Source organism: Tamandua tetradactyla, chromosome 7 (genome assembly GCF_023851605.1).
Source record: "Tamandua tetradactyla isolate mTamTet1 chromosome 7, mTamTet1.pri, whole genome shotgun sequence".
Classification (NCBI taxonomy): domain Eukaryota; kingdom Metazoa; phylum Chordata; class Mammalia; order Pilosa; family Myrmecophagidae; genus Tamandua; species Tamandua tetradactyla.
In genome coordinates, this window is record NC_135333.1 from 147,490,116 (window position 1) to 147,517,452 (window position 27,337).

At 36.3% G+C, this 27,337-nt stretch overlaps 1 protein-coding gene across 6 annotated transcripts in view; it reads left to right on the top strand.

The window, feature by feature from the left end:
• The window catches only part of SYT1 (synaptotagmin 1), a 1,262,805-nt gene that overhangs the window by 145,721 nt on the left and 1,089,747 nt on the right, over positions 1-27,337 (top strand). For all 6 annotated transcript variants that reach the window (XM_077111509.1, XM_077111511.1, XM_077111507.1 and 3 more), the window contains one exon: positions 11,437-11,545. The gene's annotated coding sequence lies outside the window, so the exon portion shown is untranslated. The remainder of the gene's footprint in view (positions 1-11,436; positions 11,546-27,337) is intronic.

Below are 27,337 nucleotides of genomic sequence, written 5' to 3' on the forward strand. Positions count from 1 at the left end.
CTAAAGATGATTTACAAAAGGGGAAAATATAATAGAACTTATAACATATTGCTGAGTCCAGCTCGAGCAACTGTCCAAACAGGGTCAGAAGGGGCAATGGGAGATTAAGAAAAACACAACAGAATTACGAGAAAGCGGGGGCTAGGTGGTTCATTGCTTGACTGAAGGTAGTGACCCTGAGAAGCCAGCACAAGTTTATTTTATACTGTTTAATAACAGAATTCTAGATAAGGCAGTGCCGTACATGAAAATGTGCTTGACGTAGTGAATAGGGATACAGAACTTTCTTAAGAACAGAGTGAACAATAATTAGTCTGCTTGAATCTGCAGAGGCAGAACTTTCCCACAGTAAGGCTGGATTAGATAAGACACAGCCCAGGCCGGACCTCATTCCACAGGAGACCAAGCGGCTGTTCCTCCAAGATTATTCTGACACGGCTTTGCCAGCAGTCAGAGGCCTACTTCGTAAAAAACCTGACCTGGGCCCCAACACCATATAGTCTGAATATAGATTGGTTCCAATGTTGTTCAGAGACGGAATGATGACCTCATGGACCCAATCTCTTTCCCTTTTTCTGCCAATTTTTTATCCTTAGGTTTGTTTTCCCCTGGTCACCTCAAGTCTGCCACAGTTCCAGGTACCATATCCTCTTTTTATGATGAAAGAAAATCTTTCCCAGGAGCCCATTAGAAAACTTAATTTTGGTTATCATTGATTTGAATCGCATGCCCATCCTCTAACTAGGACAGAGATTGGAAAAATGGCTATCGGGCATCTTTAGCCTCCATAGGGTGGAAAGTAGGTATCTACTAGCAAAGAAGAATGGAGCAGAGAAGAGAATGGCCATTGTTTAAGCAGGTGGAAGTGTCTTCCACACCTAATAGATTTTATTTTAATGCAAAATATAAAGAATAAAACAGTTGCCCTCTTTATTCTAACCCTGCCCAATTTCTTCCTAACTCAAAGTTTATCTCTTGTGTTGGTGTTTGTTAAAATCTTCATTTAAAATTGCCATTAGTTGGGAAACATTGAGGGCTATACATGAGAAATCATTTATGGAGTTAACTCAGGAGATCCTTAAACCAAATTAATCTCTGAGCTGAGCTAAAAAAGGAAATCTAAAAGATAGTTCAGATAATTGGAAATGGCGCTATTTATTATTTCTATTAGTATTCAACAATTAGAATGTCTGTAACTTAAAAACCATGCTTATATAATGTATATGAGCCTATATGCATTATGTGAGAGGTAAACAAAGTCTACTGGTATTACAGTTATTATCATATGAGTTAATTTGGAGATGCTTTGTCATCCACAACATTCTTAGGCTTCAGGATAATCTCACATACATTGTAAACAGGCCATATAGAAATATTTATTCAATTAAATTAACAGTTTATTCAGTTAATTTAACATTTAAAATATTTTTAACACTTGTCTTTTCCATATTTTTCATTACTGCATCATACCTAGTGATTTTTGCTCATGTTATAAGAACACTACTTAACTCCTCCCCCTGAAATTGGAGTTCCCAAGTGTAAAAGGAAATTTTGAATCTATCTAAGTGTTTAATAATATGGTATTAACTGAAAACTAATATAGTAGTAATCCTTTAGCACATTATTTAGGGTAAATTGTCATATTGATAAGATATCAACCAGATCATTTCCACCTGATTCTTTTCAAGCAAATGATTGCTTAGTCTTGGGGCAACATTTTTAGTTGATCCCTGAATTTTTATAAGTAACTTATTTACAACCTAAAATTCCCCCCCTTTTAACCACATTCAAATCTATAATTCATTGCTGTTAATTATGTTCACAATATCATGATACCATCACCACCATCCATTACCAAAACATTTCCATCAACCCAAATAGAAACTCTGTACGATTTAAAAAGCATTAAATTTCCATTCCCTATCCCTATGCTGGCCCCTGCTTCCTATATTCCACTTTCTGACTTTATGAATTAATATCAATGATAACATTCAGTACTTTATTCTAATTGTGCATTTATTATATTTCTCATCAACCTACGTTAACCTTAAGGACAAAGACTAATAGTCTATAGCAAAGCCTTTTACTGGATAGTACAGTTTAGATCTGTGACCGTATAAGACCCTCAAATATTCATCAAATTAGAATTGTTATATTTAATTTAATGGAGTTAAATAATCTTTCTTCTGTGCCTAGGTATCCATATGTTTGTTTATTTTCTTACTCTTTTCCTGTCTTTTTGAAGCAGCCTGGTTAGGAATTGGTACATACGTCTATCTCCCTAGCAGGCCTTCGGTCAACATTTTCTCCCAGAGATCCTATTTTAAATTTTTCATTCCTAAATCTAGCTTTGGCTAATACTACACTTTTATACACCGATAACATGACTCTAATTAATTAGCTAATTAATTAGGAATTAAAACAATACCCACAGATAATCACCTCTTCCTTATGATTCCTCTTTTGGGTCTCATCTTCCTCTTCCTTCATATGACATCGATAATCCCTTAAGTTCTTTCCATGATATTTTTCGCTTTTTTTTTTTTTTGCATGGACAGGCACCAGGAATCGAATTTTTTGCCTATTTTAATAGCGCCACCCAGCAAGGCCTAGGCCTATTTTGTCACTTGTATTTTCATATTTTGAAGCTGATGATTAAAACAGGTCAAGTAATCTCCAGTAGAGATACTGAATTCATTAAGTAAACAATTGCATTATCAGCCATCACCTTCTGCTGAAGAACGACAGGTAGATCAGGTAGGTGTGCAGTTCCACATCCATCATGGACATGCAACCTGGCATGCCAGCATCACCTCTCATCTGTCTTGAGAGCTCAGTGGAATTCTGGATGTGGAAATGCTTAGCACGCTCCAAAGCACTGGTCACATATACAAGGTTATTATTATTAGTTTTATCACCAGCTTTATGCTGTGATTATAAGGCCATGACATTTTGGTTTGGAACAAATTTCCTCGCAATTTTCCATCTGAATGAGTTTTAGCATCTTCAAATTATTTGGGGGAAGTTATCCATTTATTCCAATGATGCTGGCATTGCTCACACATGATTTAGAATCCTTTCACAAGAGGAGGGAGAGCCATTGATAAAGGCCCATTAAATGATTGCGATTTAAAGGAAACTTGTCAATACGGTAAATTTACACACTTAAGCTACATATGCTAAATACATAATTTTAGACAACTAGACATTTAATAAAGAATGAAGTTCAGATGAGGAACCTTTTTTTTTTTTTTTTATGCATAAGCAGACACCAGGAATCGAACCCGGGTCTCTGGCATGGCAGGGAAGAACCCTGCCTGCTGAGCCACTGTGGCCCACCCAAGATGGGGAATTTTAATGTCACACAAAAAAGAGACTATTTGATGTTTTTTCTTTGTGATTTGAAGCAAGAGGATGTATATGAAATATTACTCTTGTCAAAAAAAAAAATTGAATCTGAATCTAATCAGATCTAAATACCAAATTATAGGAAATGCGGTGGCAGTAGGACATTAAATGACACAGGCATACATTAGGCCAAATCCGTATTTTAGAAATTCTATGTGACAAATTACCTTGTTTCTTAGACAAATAAAAGGGTAAGGGGACGAGGGGAAAGAAAGAGATTTCCTTGGAGGATATAGAGTATTCATAAATAAAAAATTTTAAAAACACACAAAGGGATGAGAATAAAATAGGAAGGTGGATTATTACAGATTGACACAGAATTACATGATGTATCAACCAAATGCCAAGTGTTGAGCTTGTTTGGGTCCTAATTCAAACAAATAAACTATTAAAAGACATTTGTGAGACAATCAGGGAAGTTGAATACTGGTGAGATATTTGATGATAATAAGAATGATATGCAGTAATAGTACAAAATAGAGCTTATTTTATGCCCAGATTTATGGAAATATTTTCTAATGAGATGATGTAATATCTAGGATTCTCTTTCATATAATCCAGTAGAGTGAAGTACAGTGGCATGGGAGGGAAGTGAGAAATGAAACAAGAATGACAGAATGTTTTAATTGATGAACCTTAGTTGTAAGTGCATTGGTATTAATTTTATTATCCAAATTTGCATGTGATTTCCCCAATAAAAATGTTTAAATAATAGAATAAAGTAGGCATGTAAAGAGAAATAAGAAGAGTGAGAATGTGTCTGAGCCTCACAGTAGCCCAATTTATTGAAGGTAGTTCAGCTGCTATATTCTTGGGGTACAGGATATATCTTCAACCCCCTTTTAAAAAAAAGAAATTAAATTTGCAGAGAGATTCCATTTGCAACCAAGAGCCCTAACTAATACATAGAGCCAGCCCAAAAGATTTCTAATGAGCTTCCTTAGTAGTCATCTTAGAAACTAAAACATGTTTCATTAGACTTAAAAATATCCTGTAAAAGATATGTTTTATATAGAAACCACTGTTTCCATTGAAGTGTCAGACATTATATTAGAGTTTTCTGGACTGTATATTAGACTTATTTATAATCTAAAATAAAATTGACACACATACGAATCACTAAGAAAAAATAAAAATAAAATTAGCTAGAAATACTCAAACTAAATCAGTGATTCTCAACTAAGGAAGATTTTGCCCCAAGGCTGGCATTTGGCAATGTCCCTTTGTCCCTTCTGCTTCTGAAATTTTGATTTTATAGATTTGAATTCTTTTTTATTTTTTGAGCTTTGGATTTGTTGAACTCCAAAACCTGAAGAGTCGTGTTTTTTATTAGTTCTAGAAGTTCTCAAACATAGGTTCTTAAAAAGTATTGCTTCTTCCCTTTTCCCTTTATTCTGTTCTTTAAATTGGAAGATATTCTCATTCTATCCTCTCAATCTTTCTTTTGTATTTTCGATCTCTGTTTTTCTGTGACTTCAGAAATAATTCCTTACTTTTTGTGTGAAATCAGCTAAATATTTGAAAATATTTGTTGAAGTATAGCCAATTAGGAATTTTGCTTGATAATGCTTTTCATGAGAATTCAATTTTTCACAAAGTTCCATCCCTAACTTTGGCAGGGCCTAGGACAAGTGTACAAATAGGGGCCTACGTATTTTATGTCTACATATTTAAGCATTATAGATCAAGTCACTAAATAAAATATGTCCTACCTTCTACTGATGACAAATATACCTTTATAATGATCATGCAGACTTGGTTTGGACTTAGAACTCTTGCACTCTTCAGATATCGGTGCTAGAATGTGATGATCAAAGAGAGCCAGCCCCTGGCCCTTGGCTCCCCTGTCCTTCAGCCTGATCCTCTTCTTCACCATCACGTCAATCCCATTACACAGGGGATTCCTCCACTCGCGTGTGCACACCCATCCCATGTATCCAAGCGCCATCCCTGCCCCCACAAGCAGCTCACCCTTAGCTACTCCTCTAGCTTAAGGATACAAATGCTGTAAACTTAACATTTATGTAAGTTACAAGGAAGAGACCTAAATGAGCTCTGGAACAGGCTAAGTTGAGATGGAAGGGAATCGGGGATTCCTAGGAACCAGGGGCACAATCTAGAAGAGGAGAGGTAGAAACTCTCACTGGGCAGGTCTCCTTGACCCGAGATTCCTTGCCCTGTGGAGACAGAGGTAGCCCGAGTAGGGCCATCCCAGACTCTCCACAGTGCAGGGCTCAGGCAATGCTCTCACATGCTTAGATTTAGGGCTCAATCTTAGATCTAGCCGTTATTGCTGCTCTATTTGAAGGATCCCCAAAATAGGAGGATTCCAACCATAACAACAAAAACAAGGCAGAGGCTTTTCCTCTCCCCCCTAATCTACTAGAACAAATCCGCCTGTGGATAATTTAAAAATCAACAAATATAACAGACATATATCAAGTGATTCATATTTGCCAACCACCAAGCTAAATGCAAATACATGTTTTCTCATTAGCATCTCCTGTTTTCACCGCTTCTTATCCATTCTTATATCATTGATTCGTTCTAGTTGTTTACATTTTTCTCCTAGGCTACTGGAATAGTTTCCTGACTGGCCTCCCTGTCGTGCCTATTTGTAATCTCTTTTCAGGCTCTGACTTCACCATGAGATCCAAACACCTAGTGTGCTTTCCAAGGCTGGCTATGATATCAGCCTTTACAATCCTCATCTTCATTCTTTATCTGCCTCCTTACGTCTTCCAAACATCAAAATATTTGTAGTTCGGCAGAAGTCCTTTTCTATTTCATAACACCATCTCTTTCTTTTCTCTGTCATTCTGTATTTCTCTGTGTGTTATTTGTTCAATGAAGTCTTTCCTGACCCTGCTGGTGGCAACCTTTGTGCCCACACTGATGCTGAACAACTGCTATTTGAACACTTAAAAATTGATTCCATATATTGCCTTACGTGTTTAGACTCTGAGCAAGTTGTCTTGATTGACTCTGCAGCCCCGGGGACTATTTCATTGTGATGTACACACCAAGCACTCAATAAATAGTTTCTGAACGAGAGAATATGTAAACAATCAAGTTTCTTCTTTATGACAGCTTAATCCTAAGGGGGCATTTTCTAGACTTTTATTTTTCTCTCTATTTGAGCCCACCCTGTAGGATGGTCCAGAAGGATATTAGATTTAGGAAAATGTAGGGAATACAAGCAACTGGTTATGAGGAGAGTTGGATTCTTCAAGAGCTTCTTATACACTATAGAATTTTCAGTGGCTTTGCAATTGGGTCACTTTTTACAGACACACTTTGTAAAATAAGTTCAACATCCATGTTCTTTCTCAAGTGTTTTCCCCCCCAAATTATCCCTCTTTGATATATTTTTTTTTAAAAAAATAAGACATATTTAGGAAGAGTAAAAGAGAGCAATGCTTCAGTAGTCTGGCTCAGAGAGACCTCAAGCAAAGCTTCCAAAGAAGAAAACAGTTCTTCTTACCTTTAAACCTTCTCCAGAGGAAGTAAGACGAAAGAGGATCTGTTCCATTGCAATTCCATTTTTATAAGTAACATATCACTGTGAATGTCTTTGTTATGGTCTGTGTTATTTCAGTGTAAACTCCAGTTCTTATTTCTGGTGAATTAAAACCTCTGTGAGAGGAAACAGGATGCTATAACTGTAACTGAAGCAGCTATACAAAGAAATTAAAAGAAATATTTTTTCAGTTGAAGCAGTATTGAGATATTAAGAAATAATACTTCATTTATATTTGCTTTCTTCCATTATACATATTTTCTTTGTAAACTCAATACTTAACCAAATGTTGCACTGTTGCATCTTTGTCAGAGCACAAGGGGCCCTCTGCTTACTCCTCTCCACTGTCTTATGGGGAACAGTTCTGGGCTCTTCAGAAGGTTTCCTAAGGACTAAGAGCATCTACATTGTCACAGAGTCTCTAGGCTGTAACACTTTGCTTAAGGATCTGATACTTAAAGATCCCTGTTATTTGACTTGGGCAAAATCTCAGTCTTTGCAAATTGTGAGAATGAAAATATTTGCTCAGTTCAGTACTTCTGTATTTTATGAACATGGTTGCATTTGCATCTAAATGAACTTTAAATTTGGAAAAATGTTCATAAGTGAAATTATAAGATGCAAGCATTTGTTGATTTTCCTGTAACAGTTTGTATGGATACTCGCCCGTTATAACCCCATCTTCTCCTTCTTAGACCTTTAGTGCGTTATTCTGGTTGTTATGGACATTTTCATAATTTTGTGCATATGAATTCATTTAAGAAACCCTTAGTAAGTTGTTACTATGTATGACGACCCTGTTCTAGATGCAAGAGTAAACAAGATACAGGCATGATCTTAAGGCATTCATCATCTAAAGGAAACAGGAGATATGAAAACAATTACAATGCATGTGTTAAGGGAACACAAAGGAGGGAGCTGACAGATAAAGCAGATGCAATGAACAGAGATTTCAAGTTAGAGTCACATGTTTGGATTTATTGAGCTTTGCTCAAATTCAAGTTATGGGATTTGAAGCTAATATTTTCCTGCATAAATGGAACGATGCAGATCACTATGCAGATTGTGTCTGCTAAATAACATGGCTAGGTCAGCTTGACCAGCTGGGAAGGGAAGTATGGATAGGGATAAAAGAAGTGAGTGCATTAAAGAAAAACGTACCTCTAAAATATGATCATTTAATTGCCATCTGTTTGGAAATACCTTTTGTTTTTCAGTATATGTAGAAAAATCTGTATTTTATGAAACAGCATTTTGTACCTGTCAGTAGCAAATTTGCTTCTGAATATTATACTGTTTTCTCCAAAATTACTGGAGATATTAAACCAGTGATAATCAATTACATAGTGTGGTTGAACTGATGAAGCATGAAAAGTGAAAGTTAGATATAAACCTTATTATAGAGTAGACTGCTGGAGCAAGGGTAGAGATTCTTTGTTACCTTGCCACAATAGGCAAAATAAGAAATTATTAACTTGAAATGCTCTTGCCATTTTTAGAAACACTTATGGGATGTAGAGTTGTTATATTCGTTTCTGTACCTAAAAGTCTAACAAAAGTGTTTTCTTTTATAAGCAATTTTATTTACTCATATTTGTTTAAAAACTAGAAGCACCAAGGTTCAGCACCCCACCTCTCTGAAGAGTCTATATATTGCCCAAAACCACATTTTTAAAATAAATCTTTGTCCGAGACTTTTTATTTGAACACTTATAAAAACATATTCACTGTTGAAATTTTTGTGCGCTGAGAATCTATGTTTATTTTCCTCACGATTTCATGTAATTCCAAAAATAAAATGAAAACAAATTTTAAAAAGTGAAAATAATTATTTCTTTAGGGATGTGCATTTATACTTTTTCTACTGTGAAACCATATGGAGTAGACTCTTAGAGCTGTGCTGAGAACAGACAGCAGCTTTTCCTTCCCTGGGCCATGTGCTGGTGATAAATGCAGTCTGATAGAGATGTGACTTTGAGCTCAGAGGGATGCTAAAAGCTTGGGGTATGGTAACGAGAATATTAATATTTACTTTGAATAGTGAAAGTACTAAACTGATATTACCCTGCAAAGTGTGAAACTCACTGAAACTTATTCACACTAATGTGTTAATGCCACCAGGTACTTGCCTCTTTAGGGTTTTTATCTTTTATTTTCAGAACATTGTTTCCAGTTAAAGAAGGTCTGAGTAATCAATCATGTGCTTAAGGGAGAGATTATTTTCTCTTTCTGTTATTTTGTTTTAATTTTTTTCTGAGCATAAACTTTCCATTTGTAATCATTCTAAATATAAACTTCCTTTAATAATAAAAAAATACAGAATTAGACTGAAGAGTATGGTGCTTAAATTTGTCTTCTAGAGCCATAATTTAAAAACAGATGGATTTAATCCATTAACAAGTAGTGAAATTAATATTGGGAGCTTGAACAGTACTTTTTCTTTTTCTTTTTTTTCCCATGAGCAGACACTGGAAATCAATCCCTGGTCTCCAGCATGGCAGGCGACAACTCTACCACTGAACCACTGTGGCTCACCCTTGACCAGCACTTTTACTAGACTGGATAGAAGTTAAAATATCAGAGGATATTCCAAGTAGTTAGGGTTTGCTTTGCATCATAATTGTTTTAATTGCACACATACATGCTGGCAAAGATATTCCTAAATTCTCCCCTTTTTAAATCATTGATGACTGAACTTCCCAGCCCCCTCTAGCGATGTGGTCACATGAGTTAATTCTGGCTAAAGGGATATCAGAAGTTTTATATGCTGCTTCTGAGTTATACCCCCTGCTTTAGCTGGAAGGCAGATATATTGATGAGATGTGTAGTATCTTCCTTTTACCACTAAAGAGAAATCATATATTGAGAATGGGAAGACAAGGAGTTCGAAGGAGCCTAGGTCCTATCAATGCTGAGTATCCTAGTTGGCTTCCAACTGAAAGATACATAAACTCTTGTTTAACTCTTATTATTTTAGAATCTCTCTGCTACACTGGTTGATTAGGATATTCCAAGAAATACAGAGCATGGGACCTGGAAGTAGGGCTGTCGGACCAAAGCCTAAAAATGTTTTACTGGCTTATAGGTTGGGCTAGAGTGAAGATACAGATATTTGACTGCACAGCTGTTCATATTGAGAATGTTGTGGTAAAACAATTCCTAAAATTGACCTGGGGAGACCCTGGAGGTTAGAACACTTGCCAAACAAGCCCTCAACTCTTTAGACTCTTTTTGCCTAATGTCGTCTGTCCCCTCCCTCCCCCATCTCCTTCCCTCTGAATGCATCTAGTAAAGTCCTACAAGAGAGGTAAACTCAAGTTAGAACTAACCACTTTCTTAGGAAAAAAATGGAAAAGAACTGGTAAGATAGGCTTTCTATTTCTTTGAACTGCAATTGTAATTGACTGATAGCCTTATAATTCAGAGTCTTATAAATCAGTCCTGACAGGAAACAAAGGCAAATGGAGGCAGTGATAAAATGAGTCTTTAAATGAAGAAACAGTCTTAGCAGGAGATAAGGCTGGATAAAACCATTAAGACTACCAGACAATGGGAGCCTGCCCTGTAGGAAACATTAGATTAGGGGTGTTGCCTTCCTACTGAAGCCAATTGTTTTATTTACCCTCAAGATAATCACTATTAAATTGGGAAAGAGGGTTATTGACTGAGCACAGAAACAAGTAAACAAAAGACCAGGTTTTCTGACTAGAATGCAATATATATGTGAAGAACTTTGTCTTTACATGCAAACAGAACTGATTATAAATAAACAGTCTGTGGATTCTACTGCATTTGTTGACAAAAACATCATGGGTCAAGCTTGAAAACATCTGTCATAGTTCACCTCTTAAAACAAGCTTTGTTTCCCTAAATCTGTGCCAACCAGCAGAACGCAGTTGGTCCAACATTATACAGCTCCATAGATGGGGAAACTCTCTAATGTCTACTTCATATGTGACCACAGAGCTAATGGACAGGCATGAAACTCTATGAAGGCAAAGTCAGGATCACAGGACAATGACCCAAGAGACATCTCTAAGAGAGGAGAACCGAAGACTTCCAAATAGTCTAACAAAGAAAATTATTCTATTGCCATGACAATGAGTCTTGGGAATTTCCACTTATAGATTTGATGATTATTATAGTACAATTACTGTTGTGCAATTTCTATTCTTCCCTTTTCATAATGGAAGATTTGTTATGTCTATCCTATTCCTATTCACCATTGTATATTGAATGGGGGGGGTGTCAAGTAACATGATTTAGATTGATAGATTTGCAATCCATGAGAAACCACTTCTATACATGAGAGAAATGCACATTACCCAGGGATTCCAGAATTTAAATAGGATGATAGATCTGGGTGGGACTTTGGAGTTGTCTCACTTGGGGAGTGAGAGAGCAGGAACATTTCCTAATTATGATTAAGAAGAAAAGTATGACCCAACTGGGCAAGTATGGCAAAGATCAAAGTAGACTTCAATATCCATTCTCCTCTTCTGTTGCAGATCAAACAGGTTTTCTGCAAAATCCATGCTCGCATCCATAGTATGGAGTTGATCTTGGAACATGGATGTCCATCCAGGGATTACATTATCTGTCCCTTCTAGCAACCAGGTAAGATCCAATGAATACTTTTTGCCAATGGTTGGGAGTGAAGGTAACATATGAAATTTATCATTTCTTTGACAAAGTGTTTAAGAAGCATGATATCTATTCTCTTTTTCTCAGTCCTCATCTTTGGCAGTGGGAGCTATACATTGAAGATGGCAGAGCCATTGTCAGTCTGGGTCTCTGAATGAATGTGAGACTTAGAAAATAAACTTTGTGTTTGAGCTGTTTTACATTTGGGGAACTGTTATTTTTTTTTCTTCTTTCAAATAATAGCTAGCATAACCCTAATATAACTTTTTACATGGAATAGTATTAATTAGGTACCTGACCACCCAACTAAAGCCTGTATTTTTCCAGTCTCACTTGAATCCATATGTGGCTGCATGATTATGTCCTACTAATGTGATCTGAACTCAAGTGATATGTACAACTTCTGAGGCCTGCCCTTTGAGGGGGGGGGATGTGTATGTCCTCCCCATTGCTTTTTCTTCCTTTCTGGTAATTGAGGGTGAACATGATGGTGAGAGGCAGAGCATGCATCTTGGACAACAAAATATCTTTTCAGGAAGACAAGACACCATGATAGAAGGAGCCCCCTTAACATTCCCCCTTGGGCCTCCTATTTGGAATTTTACATGTAAGAAATGAACTACCATTTTTTTTATTTAACACATTACTTTATGCCTTTCCACATGTGAAGAGATAACTTAACTTAAACGTGTATGTCATGACAATAAGATTCATTTTCACTGAGTTGCAGACAAAAAATGTTTAACTAGGTTGTTCTATTAGTTCTATTAATATTCTCTTAATCTCATGTCCATTCATTTACCCTAAGGCTCCTCTCCCTCATGCCACCCTGGGAGATCAAAAATTATAAACTCATTGCCTTTCCAATGTAATTATGCTCTTACCCTTCTCTGGAAATACCATCTGTGGCCAATTATTCCAATGTTAAAATGCTTTGAGCCAGTGGCTCGTACAGTACCAAAGGCTTGGTTGGGGTATAAGGAGTCCTACCTATTATAGCTAAAGAATTCAACAGATGCTGGAAAGGTATGGAGGGAGACAGAGGAAATCTTGGCTGTTTCTTGTACATAATGATAGAACCTTTGGGAATCCTATTCACTGGAGAGTAAGACTTAGGAAATTTGAATTTTAATGCAGGGGATGACAACTTTATACATTGCCTGTTCCTTTGTGACTAGGAATTACATAAACATTGATGAATAAATTAATAAAATGATGTTATTGTTACTTACATATAATAAGCTAGAAATTAGCCATACAAATATTTAACCTTATGGCAGTTACTTTTCTTGGTAACATGATTTATTTCTACTTCCCATGTAACTCAATTATTAGCTATCTTACAAAGCAGAAATCAGATTAATGTGTTTTTTTTTATTAAAATGGTGACTATGCATGTACCATTTTTTTTTCTCTTTTTAAATATGGCACTAGCTCTAGACATTATGGGATATAAATATCAAGGAATAAGTACATTAGTCTCTAAGATAACCATAAATATCAAGCAATGCCATTCATTCTTCCACTTTAATAGCTTATTTGTCTTCTGCCAATGGTATTTTGTAATAGAACCTTAAAATCAACACTATTCTCACTCACTTGTACATGTGCTTTATTCCTGGGAGACTGGCTAAGTGCTTATTTACAAGGTTGGGAAGGAGCTATGTCTTGATATTGTCTCTTGCCTAGTAGAAAAGAGGATGTTCAACTGAGAAATAGGGGACTTGTGTCTCCTGAATCTAACAGTAAGTTATATGAAAGGAGTAATTACAGAAATATTTGAATCTCAGCTTCATCGTCATTATTTCTGTATTGAGGAATTTATGTTAAATGTTCCCTAAACTTCCTTCAGGTTCAAATTATGATCTAAAAGAAATAAAATGTAATCAATAAGGAAAGTGACATATATCATAAAGACAGCAGTATTTTAAAGAAGAATAGATTTAGGTGTATATATTTTGCTTTGGGGAAATAAGCTAAAAGGTACTACAGGACTCCATTCTGTTTCTTAGAAAAATTTTTCATTGTTTACAATTTCTTCAGATTGTTTTGAACGCTCCCTCACCCCTCCATCTCATCTCAACATTAAATGTACTGTTAAAATTTTATCCCCCAGATGGCAGTGCAGCATTCCAAGTTTAGAATAATCTGGTCCAGTGCTTTTGAAAAAGGCACTGCAAGCTTGTCTCTGGCACATTTATGTGCCTTGTTTCTTCCTTTTGGAGGAAATATGCTACAATTCTAATGTAAAAAGACTTGAGTAGTCAGAGACAAATAGCTTATACCCAAGTGAACACAGCAGTAGCTATCCACTTCTGCAGCGTCATGTCCAATAAAAAGCAAGTAAGACAGTCATCCAAAGTAATCTAATGAAATGACAGAAGTTTAAAAAATGATTAGGGATTGAGAAATAACCTATATTTTTATTTTAATTTTACATGGTTTTGTACTCCAAATTCTAAAACATTTACTAAATGCAAGACCATAAAGAAACTTCTCAACAATTTTAAAAGATGCAAATGAAAAGGACAACATCCATCATAATCTTCATTTAAAGGATTACAAACAGCCTAAAACAAATACAAAAACAAACCAATAAAAATAGCTTCAAATGGTGAGCATGAAAAGAAGTCAGGGGAGTAGTCACATTTCAGTTTTATGATAAAAAGCCAGTGAAACTACCTGAATCAAAACAATAGCTTGTCTTCTGAATGATGGTCAAAGAGACTTCAGTGAACCATGTCAGTTTCTACTATACATTGTATAAATGACTGCTAAAATAATATTCATTGGTAATGCCATGAAGATGGAAGAAAGACAAAGGAAACAAAATCCAAAAAGGTGATGAAGAACCATCTTGAAAATATGAAAGAATTGATTTTGACAGCTTTTTGGAATGTGGTCCCATTTTACTATAGAACCATCTTGATGTTATGGCATTTCCTTCATGTTTACGCCAATGAGCACTTCTTTCCAGATTCACATATTCTGCTAAGTAAAAAGAATAATGTCACAGAGGTTGTGAGTAATGAAATAAAATCTTTATTTTTATCACAAAATGTGGATTTTTAATTTGATTTGCTACATTATGGATTGTCTACCTTTATCAGCAGCATCCCAGATGAATACGTAATCACCATATAAAATCCTGTACCTTTCTCTGTATAGCTTTGTTTTAGATATCTTACCATCCTTCTCTATCCAATTCCATTAAGCAAAAATAAATATATCTGCTATAGTCTAATCACAGACTGGAATACAATGAAAAAAATAGTTTTACTTCAATGAACTATATTCTATCTTCTACTACATTCTAGTATTCTTGTCTAAAATAGACAGGAGGAGATAGACAACTTGCAAATAACGAGAAACAGCAAGAGTAAAGGAAATAATGTGGTGAGGACAGTGGCCTCTCAAACCAGCATGCGAGAACTAAAATCTAGACTCTGCCACCCAATCTTCTGGTAGCTTCTGACTGATGACTTGAGCCCTCTGTTTACTGGTTTCTTTATAAAGCAGAAGATAACAAGAGTACCTACTTCATAGTGTTGTTCTGAAGAACTGATGAACTGAGTCAGTGCATGGCATCTACCAAACTCATTAACAATTAAAAAAAAATTCTTGGTGTTCAGAGTAGGGCAAAACTAGGAAAGGAACTAAAATTTGGGATTAGCTAGTCTAAAGATATCTAAAGAGAGCCTTTTAAGGATCGTCAGTGATTTATTAAGGGGATGAGGATGGAAAGGGCACTTCAGCCTTAGAGAACAACATGCCAAACTGTTAAGGGAAGAGACAGTAGCTCAGTTTGCTTACTAAAAGAGCAAGGGAGAAGAAGATATAGCATTGAGCTATACAAATTTCCTTGATGAAAAAGATCCTGGGAAGTCATTAAACTTTTTTTATGTGAGGGATTTAGGGTCAGATTTATGCACTAAACATATTCTGGTAGCTCTATGAAAGGGAAATTAAATGTAGAAAGAAATGGAGACAGGGAGATTAGAGATGAGAGAGGCAATACGATCCAGAACAGAGATAGCTGTGATCATATCTTAAAAATAATAATTGGTTGGCTTACCAACGAACTTAAAATGGCATTATCTACATAAAGACTCTCTTAATCGCTTAGTAGCTTATAAATCTTTATTTGTCCTCCCTAGTTAGATGCAGATTCCTTCTCCTCTCAATTATATAGCGTTTCAGAAGTAGAATTTTGAAATTTCACACGGAGATAGTTACATACCTCTACAGGCCCACTTCCCTACTTCCTGAACAGTCTAGACCCAAATACAGTTAGAACCTCATCTTTTTCTCATAACTGTATTTTATTTTGACAAAGATTAAATTGGTTGAGGCTCAAAAGAGCAACTTTTTTTTTTTCATTACTTTATCTGTCTTGTTTTTTTTAACCCACCCTTCAGTGATAAACTTAACCAGCTGGATATGATACCTATTAGGTCTCAAGAGTTAAGTATGTATTTGCTGCCCCCCTTTCCTCTTCATCTTGTTTCTTGTTCATTTCTGCCTTATTTCCCCTCTCTACTTGCCTCTGATTTGTTCCTTGCCCTCCACTGCCTACTTCTTCCCCCTTTCTTACTTCCTTCTTCCTAAATTGAATAAAAAGATTCTAACACTTTCCTCTCCTTTTCTTTTCCTGCCACTGTAACAGAGGGTTCTTTATTGAACTAATGAACCTCACTGTTCTCAAGCAACAGTGTTCTCTGAAATAGGGCCACAGGCTGTCCAAATGGATTAGCAGTTACAGTTCTGTCACAACTATGGATGAGCAGCCTGAATTGGTGCACAGTTCTTGAACTTTCATTGGAATGACTTCCATTATAGGACACTGAAAGAAGAGCAAAGAATGAGCTTGACTTGAGGCCTTGTGCAAGCATTTTCCCAACCCCAGGTTCATTCCTTCACCTGAACTCAGATTAGTAAAAACTGTCTTGGTTGCCAGTTTATTGAACTCAGTGGAGATTAAGACAAAAAAAAAAAAAAAAAAAAAAAACAGTAGCCCGGGGTGGGGGGAGAGTGTTGCCATTTACTAAAAATAAAAGGGTGATTTCATGAGAAAAGAGAACAAGGAAACAGCAAGCTTTTAGGCAAGTAGGCTGTTTTCTCACATATTGCATTCTCTGTTTGGTCTCATGGTCTCTCTTGTGGGCGCTGTGGCTAGTCATTCTCTTCAGCAGTCTTGTTTTATTTACCTCTGCCTGCACATGAACAGAAGCAGCCATTTCAAGCTCCCAAACTGATATGTCCTCAGTTACAGAGGACAGCAGCGGCACAGGTGGATTCTCTTCTATACAGGAGATAAGAACGTGGCCCAACAAAAGTGAGCTGCCCACCCTTGGTTCAATTAACTTAGACCTTAGATTTACGCAGCACAGGTAGGGTTTTAGGAGCTGTAATCATCAGGGTATGCTGGCTGATGTAACCAAAATGATGAAAAGGTTTAATACATAGACATCTGTCACTTTCCAATGGGGTTGGGAGCTCCTTCAGAGAGCCAGATTTCTTCCACCTCATGGTTTCTCTATCTCCTAAGATTTCAGAATTCTCTGCTGGATTCTCTGCATTTGATCAGTCAATGGGTAGACAGAGAACAAGCAGAGGGTCTCCTGGCAGGTTTTTTAGGGGCCGTGCCGAGAAGTACCTTCTATCACTTCAACCCACATTCCCTTGCAGAGCTGAGTTACAAGGATCCACCTAACTGCAAGGGATACTGAAGCTCAGTCTATCTGTGACCCCATGAGAAAGGCAAAGGAATTGTCTTTGGCACTGGGACCCATTCTAAATGGGTCAGGCAGGAAGTTCTCAGAAGAGCAGTATCAGGCTTCGTGCAGATACCCCAAAGATGCCTTCTCTTATGACACAGTGATCTGGCTTTTCCTGGGACTTCAGTAATACCCCAGTCAGTTTACTCAGTTCCTAGTTTGAATTGCTTGTTTTTGCTGGATGATGTTTTTTTTTTCCTGACAGTTTTTTTTTTTAACTTTTTTATTAATTAAAAAAAATTAACAAACAAAACATTAAGATATCATTCCAATCTACATATACAATCAGCAATTCTTAATATCATCAAATAGTTGCAAATTCATCATTTCTTAGAACATTTGCATCGATTCAGAAAAAGAAACAGACAATAGAAAAAGAAATAAAGCAATAATAGAGAAAAAAAAGATTGTACATACCATACCCCTTACCCCTCGCTTTCATTTACCACTAGCATTTCAAACTAAATTTATTTTAACATTTGTTCCCCCCTATTATCCACCTTTATTCCATATGTTCTACTCTTCTGTTGATATAGTAGCTAAAAGGAGCATCAGACATAGGTTTTCACATTCACAGAGTCTCATTGTGAAAGCTATATCATTGCTCAATCATCAGCAAGAAACATGGCTACTGGAACACAGCTCTACATTTTCAGGCAGTTCCCTCCAGTCTCTCCACTACATCTTGAACAACAAGGTGATATCTACTTAATGCATAAGAATAACCTCCAGGATAACCTCTCGACTCTGTTTGGAATCTCTCAGCCATTGACACTTAGTCTCATTTCACTCTTCCCCCTTTGGTCAGAAGGTTCTCTCAGTCTCTTGATGTTAATTCTCAGCTCACTCTAGAGTTCTTCTCAGTCCCCTGATGCTGAGTCTCAGCTCATTCCAGGATTTCTGTCCCACATTGCCAGGAAGGTCCACACCCCTGGGAGTCAGGTCCCACGCAGAGAGGGGGAGGGTGGTGAGACTGCTCGTCTGACAGTTTTTAACAGAATTAAAGAAATGGCTTTTCTTCCTTTCGTTGCTACTTATCTAGGTTCTCAGATTGTTTCTTGGTAATCACGTTTTTTGTTTTTTTTTAAATGTCATCTCTAGGGGAGAAAATCTTATTTCAGTCAAGAGATTTCATTCTGTAATTACACCACAAAAGAATACTTTATAAGGAAGGCATTGACTTTGAATTTCTGTCAGCCTCAATCTAAGTAGAGAAAAACTATGGAAAATATACCATAAACAACTATCTTTTTTAAAGCTTAGCAACCAGGAATATTTCAGTTCTCTAAGTCAGCTGGCAAGCCTAGGACCTGCTCATCATTCCCATGCATGAATAGTCTGACAAATAAACACTTTGTTCATAAAACACAAAATAGATGTGATATTTCAGACAGGAGAGAACAGAGCTGTCTTTCAAAATGTGGTTCCATTGTTTCAGTACATCAGACTTCGTTTTTTTCCCTGCTCTTCTCTTAACAGTTCTAGAAAGGCTGCTATTGCTATGTGGGTCAAACTTCAAGAAATCTATAATAATCAAACCTTTAAATGACCTCTTGTGTTTAATAAAAATCTGCCAGGGAATGTGCTGTGGGAGTAGAGAAGGAATCCTAGCTGTTAAAATCCATGTCGGCTCATCACAGAAATCTGATTTCCACTATTACTACCACATCTGTAGTAGAAATTTAGGAAATGAGCCTTTTCATCTCTAGTTACTCATTTCTGTTGCTAAAGCCAAAAGCGGCCCCTTTGGTATGCAAGCCATTGTGCATTCCAAGAGCACTGCAGAATTATAGCTACAAGGCTATATACTGCATGCACATGTTGCTATGTATACAGAAAGCGAATCCCTAGATTGCTCAGTTTGAAAGAATCCACATAGAATTATCAAGGTCATTTGCCTAAATGTATGCATTCTCTGAGACACTTTACACATCTTAGAATAAATACATCACATTTCATGGACTAGCAGCAATTGGAGAAAACTCGTGACATTTATGAAAAGCTGAAAATAATAAGTTATTTCATTTATTTGTTTTATTTTGAATTATAAATAATAATCAAGGTCATCACAATCCCCACAGTTGCCTAAACCACAGGCCTGAAGGGTGTCCTTTCCTCACTCCCCCACCGCACACACCCAATCAGTCATGAAAACCTACTGTATTTACTTTCTAAAACCCACCTGCATCTTCAGCTGCACTGCCATCACCTCATCCAGTCTTCATCGTCTGTCTCTGCACAGACTTTTACTCACCCCTCGAAGTGAGGACTTTCATTTGGAGCAACAGTATTACCTGAGAGCCTATTGGAAATACATAACAGCCCCTACCAAAATCCTACCTATTATTTGCACTTTAACAACAGCTAAATCACTTATATGCACATTAAATTTTGAGAAGCACTGACATATTTCTCTTTGCCTCCAGCCTTATTCACCTTCATTCCTTTCTGAACACTGAAGCCAGAGCGATCATTATAGAATTCAAATCTCATCATGTCACTGTCTTGCTTAAAACCCTTCAATTTCTTCTCCTTGTCCTTTGGATAAAGTAAAAACCTTTAAATTAAATTACAAGACCCTTCAAGACCTGGTTCCTGATTACTTCCCCTGATTCATCTCATGACACTTTCCCTTCCCGTACTACACTATGACCATACTAAAATCATCTTTGCTCTGAAATGGGGTCTTTGTATTTGCTATTCTCTGTCCTAGAATATTCTACTGGTTAGCCTTAGCCTTTAGATCTCAATTTAATTGTCAGTTCATTAAGGACCTTTGCCTCAGACTACTTAGATGAGATAGGTCCTGTCATAGCATCATTTCTTGCTTTATCATACTACCTAATTTGGCATTAACTTGTTTAATGTATGTACATCACAATAAACTTTAATTTCTGTGACCACATCTGTCTTGTGTAGAGCAATATTTTCAGTGCTTAGGGTAATACATGGCCCTTGGGAACTGTGAAATAATAAACAAATGAGATAACGTCTCCTAAAGATGAGTGGGCAGTTTTCTACATCTTTAAGAACAGCTGTCTTCAAAACTATGAGGTATTATCACAGGAAAGATGGATGTGACTTATTCTGATGAGTGTCAGAGGACTGGACTATATAAGCAGGGCCCACAAATGATTCTGTCACCATACCCTAGCACATTGTTGACACTAACTTATATATTTAGTAAATGCACCCAAGCCAGTCAATGAAAGAAATAAATCATTAAAAAAAACAACTTAGTATCATTTACCATATGCAAACAATGGAATGGATTGTTTTCTGAGAAATCTTAGATTATATGACCATTTAAAAAGGTTATATGGAACAAAAAATTACTACCTAAAAAATGGGATTGAAATAGACGATCTTTCAGATCCCTTGCATTTCTGAGTATCATTTTATCAGTTTCTCTGTATGGAGAAATGATGTTAATCATAAATGTTAGCATCTGTTAACATTAAAAATATGGCCCATACTTGTTCATGATTATATAACTAGTTTATGCAGAGACTGGTAGTAAGATGTTTTATTACTTGGTGTGATCAATTGGATATTGACATCAAATACTTCCCTATTCATTACCACTGATCTTTAAAGTCCTCCATTAGAAAATCATTTATTTGAATACATTGCTTCAAACGTGCACGTTAGAAGGACAAATATGTCAGTGGAGGTAACATGTTTGACTATTATTCCATACTTTCCACACTAGGTTTGAGGCCTTTGGTGAAAACCCATCCTTGGAGATGAGAGCAAAGGGTGTATGGGTTAGTGATAGAGTGGTAGCATTCAGAAGATAAGATGGAATTGGGTCCAGTTTCAGCTAAAATATTTCTTCATCAGAGACATTTTAGACATCTCAGTCTAAACAGTATGCCCTACCTGGTGATTTTCTCTTGTATCAGCATTCATTCAGTCAAGATATATTTGTTGAGTACCTAGTATGTGCCAAGCTCTGTTTTAGTTCATTGGAATCAATTAGTGAACTCAAAAGACCAAAAAAAAAAAGGTCCCTCCTAATCGTGAACTTTGCATTTGAGTAACGTGTGGTCTAAGAACCAGTAGCAGCAACATCATTTGGGAACTTGAGAGAAATCTAGAATGTAAGGTCCCACCCAGACCTACTGAGTCTTTTAACAAGATCTTCAGATTACCCAAAGACAAGTTTAAGTTTGAGAAACACTCTTTTAGTGAACCTGTTCTTATATTTTTCACATTTTTAAAATGATGTATCTGTTTGTTTGATTAAGGCCTGTTTGCTCCACAGAACTGGAAGCTGCTTGGGGTCAGAGATTAATGGGCAAGATAGAAGGGTTGGGTGTCAAGGGTTGATGTCAAGAACAAACTTCATCTGTTACTCAGCTCTGCCAAAGCTCAGCCTTCTGTTGACTTCTTTTTTTTTTTTTTCAGTCTTGCCAGCTGATTCACCTACTGCCCAGAGGGCAGAACAGCTGAAATCTAGACAGGAGAAATAGCTCATATCTGTGGATTCTTTTCCATCTTCTGTCTCAACTTCTTAATCACTTGCCTTTTTCAACTTGCATGAAAAAGTTACTAGCGTAAGAATATTTGGAATATAATTTAGATGGTATTAACCACTGGGGATAAAAATATCCTTGTGGTTTGTGGTCCATGCAAAATAGGTCCAACGATTTACTTTCATCCCAATAGTAATCATTTATAACATATTTCGACTCCCTTTAACATGGACAATAGCCTTTGTAGATGATAGGATTGACCCACACTGCCCTCTTTGTAACCTAAGATCTACAGCAGGGCCAGGCAAACTATGTCCCCTGGGACAAATCTAGCCTACCAAACGTTTTTGTATGGTCCATGAAGTAAGAATGTTTTTATACTTTTAGAAGGTTGAAAAAAGTCAAAAGAAGAATTATATGAAATTCAAATTCAGTGTCCATAAATGAAGTTTTATTGGAACACAGTCATGCTTATTCATTTATATATTATCTATATCTGCTTTCTCACTCCAACAGGAGAGTTGACTAGTAGAGAGAAATTACATGGCTATAAAACCTGAAATATCATTCGACCCTCTACAGAAAAGTTTGCCAACTCCTACTCTATTTTAGTAGTGTCCAGTGGAAATAAAATATGAGCCGCAATTTGGGCCTTATATGTAATTTTAGATTTTCTAATAGTCACATTAAAAAAGTAAAAACAAAGAGAAGAATTTAATTTTGAAAATGTATCTTCTTTGGCCTAATGTATTCCCAAGTATTGTTTCTATGTGTAGTCAATATTAAAAGTTATTAATGAGATAACCTATTTTCTTTTTTGTACTAATCTTTGAAATCTAGTGCTATAAAGCCTAACTCAATTCAAACTAGCCATATTTTAAGTTCTTATTAGCCACATATGGCTAGTGGGAATTCTATTGGACAGTACAGCTTTAGAGTATATAGTTAAAAGTTGAATAGTTTAATTTATCTTAAATTGTAGGTATGGAATTAAATGTTAATTTAATATTAAAATTAATTAATATCAATGATAGGAATATGGCAAAAGGAAATTATGCCACATAACTTAAAGAACCTCATCACTGATGCATCAAGAAAGCAAAACGTCCTGGGCACATGGAAAATAAAATCATAAACCTGTAATGTATCCAGACTTCTTGGTTCTCAAGTTTATTTTTCTTTTTTCTTTTTTCTTTTTTTTACTGCATGGGCAGGCACCAGGAATTGAACCCAGACTCTGGCATGGCAGGCGAGAATTTTACCTGCTGAGCCACCATGACCCACCCTACTTTGCTTTTTTAAAATGAATTTTGTTCATAAGCTTTCTTGAGAGAGAATCAAAACCTTGATGGGATGGAATTATTTTCTCGGGGAAAAAGAGATGGATTTAATTTATGGGATAGATTTTTCTGAATACTCTAGAACTGAATAGCAAAAAAAAAAAAAAAAAAAAAAGATCCAGAGAAATGTCAACTGAAAAAGTACAATTATAGCCTATTACTTAGGGTAACCCATTTAAAACAGACCACTGGGAAAACCATACACTATTATAGAAAACTTGTTTGAGTTGAACCCCCTGAAAATAGGACACTAAAGGATTTTTAAATATAGACTACCCTTTCCAAAACTATTTTTTACAACCTAATAAAATGCAGTATGGCTTGCTTTCAATGTCTGGAATTTCTTTCTTATTTAGCATGTAGAATAGCACTCCACAGCTTTCCAAGTTACTAAAGGAAGGCCTCTGCTTTAGTCCTTGCCTTCACTTACCATCTGTTCTTTTTTAAAAAACACAGTGCCTCAGCTGTGCTGTGGAAATTGACAAAGTTAATGACTTCTACCTCTGGCTTCTATTTGGTGGCACTAGATAGTTCAAATTATCTTTCACTATCTCAATATACCCACCTGTTAAATGGGGTTAATGATGAGCAAATAATAGGCACAATGTAAGCAGGGGTTGGAAGTGTTCTGTTTCGTCTGTGTACTTAGATGGAAAGAACATGGTGTTGTTTTAGCACTGTAGAAAAACACAGAAAATGTTCTTTGCTATTTAGCACCACATATGCTTTTCCTGCTCTGAAAGATCCAACTTTACTTAATTGAGTTTGGCAACAAATGGGCATCTCCTTCAGGTAAAACCTGCTTCATAACAAAAATAAAAGGATTTGACAAGGAGCTGGGACAGTTCCCAGTTCATCCAGGGCATTAGAGGATAATTCAATGAAAGAGATACAAGGTCTAAGAGGGCAAAAGATGACTTCTAATTTTACATGGCAACAAAGCATGTTTACAGTGAACAAAAGTAGGCATCAAACAAGGGGACTTTTATAGGAAAAAAGTATGCACACCTCAAGAAGACTTAAAGGTTTTGTTTGTTTGTTTGATGTGACCCTATCCTGCGCTGACAAAACATATTCTTTGGTATATCATTCTTTGTGATTCTTCTCTTTTGTGGCCAGGAGCTCCGTAATGATATATTATTTCTGCAGAGAGCAGGGTGTACTTTGGATGGAATTAGAGATTCCACTGCGAAGGAAGGTCCATTATCTGTTACAGGAGAGTTAACTGAAGTGGCTCTGGCTGTGGTTTGTTGTCTGGAGACATACGTTTAAAGAATTTGGATATGGAATGACTTGCACTTTATTTCTGAGATGTGGCTAACCCGCCACAAGAACTGTAATCAAAGCTGCTCACACGGTTACCATCTACAATGAGAAACAAAACGACGGGAAGGAGACCAGCGGCATTTGGGATATTTGGTTGACTTCAGGGAAGCAGTGAAATGTGAGCAATAAGAGGGCACATTTCGGCTAACCAGGGTGTGGAGCTGTTAAATAGATATTAAAAAGCTTTATTTGGAAACAATTAGGTTTTATAACCTAATCAATTAATTAGTCTTCATAGATCTGAATTATAGAAATAGTGAGAACTAGAGATAGTCCTTACATGTTTTCAAGTTGCAATGTAAAATTTAAACTGGGCCCTTTTGAGTTCAACAAAATTTTATATAGAAGAGATATTATGAGCCTAGAAAAGAAGATTCTGGCTGGGGTTACATTACTCTCTAGCAGGGAAGACTTGAGAAGTTATTTGAGCTGCCGTTCCTACTATTTTTTTTTTACATGCGTGCACTGAAATAGATGTGCTCCAAAGCCGGGACAGCCTCGTGCTGTTCTTGAACTCTCAAAATGTAGCTATTGCAACTGAGGAACTTTTAAATTTACTTAATTAATTTTAATTCAAAGTTAAAAACTAATATAATGTAAATTTATTTAAATATTGATTAGCTATTGAAATGACAATATTTTGGATTTATTAGTTTAAATACACATGTTATTAACATTCATTTCTCTGGTTTCTTCTTCCTTTTTATTTTTGATATGGCTGCTTTAAAATTCGAAATTGCTTACATGGCTCTCATTATATCTTTTAGACAGTGCTACCAAGAGAAACAGTTCTTCCATTCACTCTCCTTTTACTTCTGTGGACATTTGTGAAAATGGCTCTAAATTTTAAACAGAAATGTTACAGAATGTTTTTGCCAGGGATGCTTATAACCAATACCACAAAATGCATTGGCTTAAACAATAGGAATTTATTGTCTCACAGTTTTGGAGACTAGAAGCCTAACGTTAGGGTATTGACAGGCCATGTTTTCTCCAGTCTTTAGCATTCTGGAGGTGGCTCAATCTCTGCCTTGCGTGGTGATCTGGCTTTTTCTGTCTCCTCTGGTTTCTACTTATATGTCCGATATAAAACCCCAGCTATAGTGGATTAAGGTGCGCTCTCATTCAGGTTGGCCACACCTTAACTAGTAACACCTTAAAGGTCCTGTTTACAAATAAGTTTCCACCCAACAAGACCCAGGTTTAGGATTTGAACATGTCTTTTATGGAGGACATAATTCAATCCCCAACAATGAGCTGTATTTTTGCTCTTTTCTATATATAATAGTTATTTTTGTCTCTTTTTCCACATTCAACAGTAAAGCATCCAGTTTTTTTTTTTTAAAGAGGGAATATATATTCCAGGTGTAAACATCACTTTCCTGTGGAATGCAAGCTCCTCAATTTAATGTTAATCAATGTCTGTTCTGCACCTTCAGTTAGGCCCACTTATCTTTCGATTCACCTTTTCTCGTTTTAAGAACATACCTGACACATCTTCTGGAGACTAATGGCTACCTGTAGGAACGCTGCTAAGCAAAATACCCCTCTTAGTTGAATGACAAAAGTGACAGATGTTTGCCCTTGCTGTTTAATTTGAAGAGCAGAAATTTTCCAGATTTTGAAAGAAATGAAATATTTATTTTTTCTTTATTGGTAGGAAGGATCTCTGTGCTGCTACATCTTTAGCAGCAGTGTCTCGACCTTTTTTGCACAGCCCATGACATTTAAAGGCCAGGGCAATCAAGCCTATTTTAGAGGTAAAAACTGCCAGTTAAAGGTTTCATTCACCACTCTCTCCTAGATGCCATATTCATGGCTAGGGGTGGAGACCAACGTGTTGTAATGCCTACAGACAGCGCAGAAGGAGATCCATTTACACACATGGCTCCACATGGGTTATAGCTTCCCTGAATACATAAGATTGATTTATAGGCCCAGATTGGGCATGTTATCAAATGGTGCTTTATTGAAAATCATATTGCCATATTAAAATACTTTCTTGGGTACATATTAGTTTGCCTTAGGAAAACATCTTTATTCCAAGTACCTTATGATTGAGCATCAAAATAGGAAGCTTTGTTGCCCTTAGTTCAGAATAGTTGATTATCTTTTTTGGGGTTGAGATTGCTTTTCTTATCTTATTTTCTGTAGTATATTCTCTATGTGTATAGACACTGGGGTGCTTTTAGGCTTCTGTGGCTGCCCCTGACTGGTGTCCACCCAGCATTCTTTAAAGTGCGTTGTCTTTTACCTGTTGTTTTGAGTGAGAGAAGCCCAGCTTCTTTCATCCACATGTGTATCATTTCTTATCCTTGTAATTACAACTAATTTTCTCAAGGACCAAGGAATTTTCCTTCAACAATGAGGAGTGAAGAAGGAGAGCTTGGGCTTTGAGCCAAAGGACATTTTCAATGCAATTTGAATTTTCTTATTTGGACCAGGGAGCAGTTGTTGTTAAAGGTTTTTTTTTTTGGCATTTTTTGTTGTTGTTGTTTTAGAAAAAAAAATGTATATGCTTTGGACGGAAAGAGGAAAAGTTATCTGTGTTAAATGTGTTTTGACCAATTATAAAAACATTCTGAAAGGAGAAAACTCAGATTTTCAAAGGCATGGATTAAATCCTGGGTGTGGCTATGTTTTTCTCACAGCTTTAGATAAAATCTGGTTAACAAAGAAAAATTTTAAAGTAAGCCTCTATGTCCTGTTACATGACAATAATAATGATTTGTTAAACAAATACCTTTAGAGGATGGGATGTATAATGACCAATCAGTCCCTCTAAGCAGGGTAGTAACTATTTCCAAGGCATATTGAAGAGGATAAACTAGATAATTCTTCCGT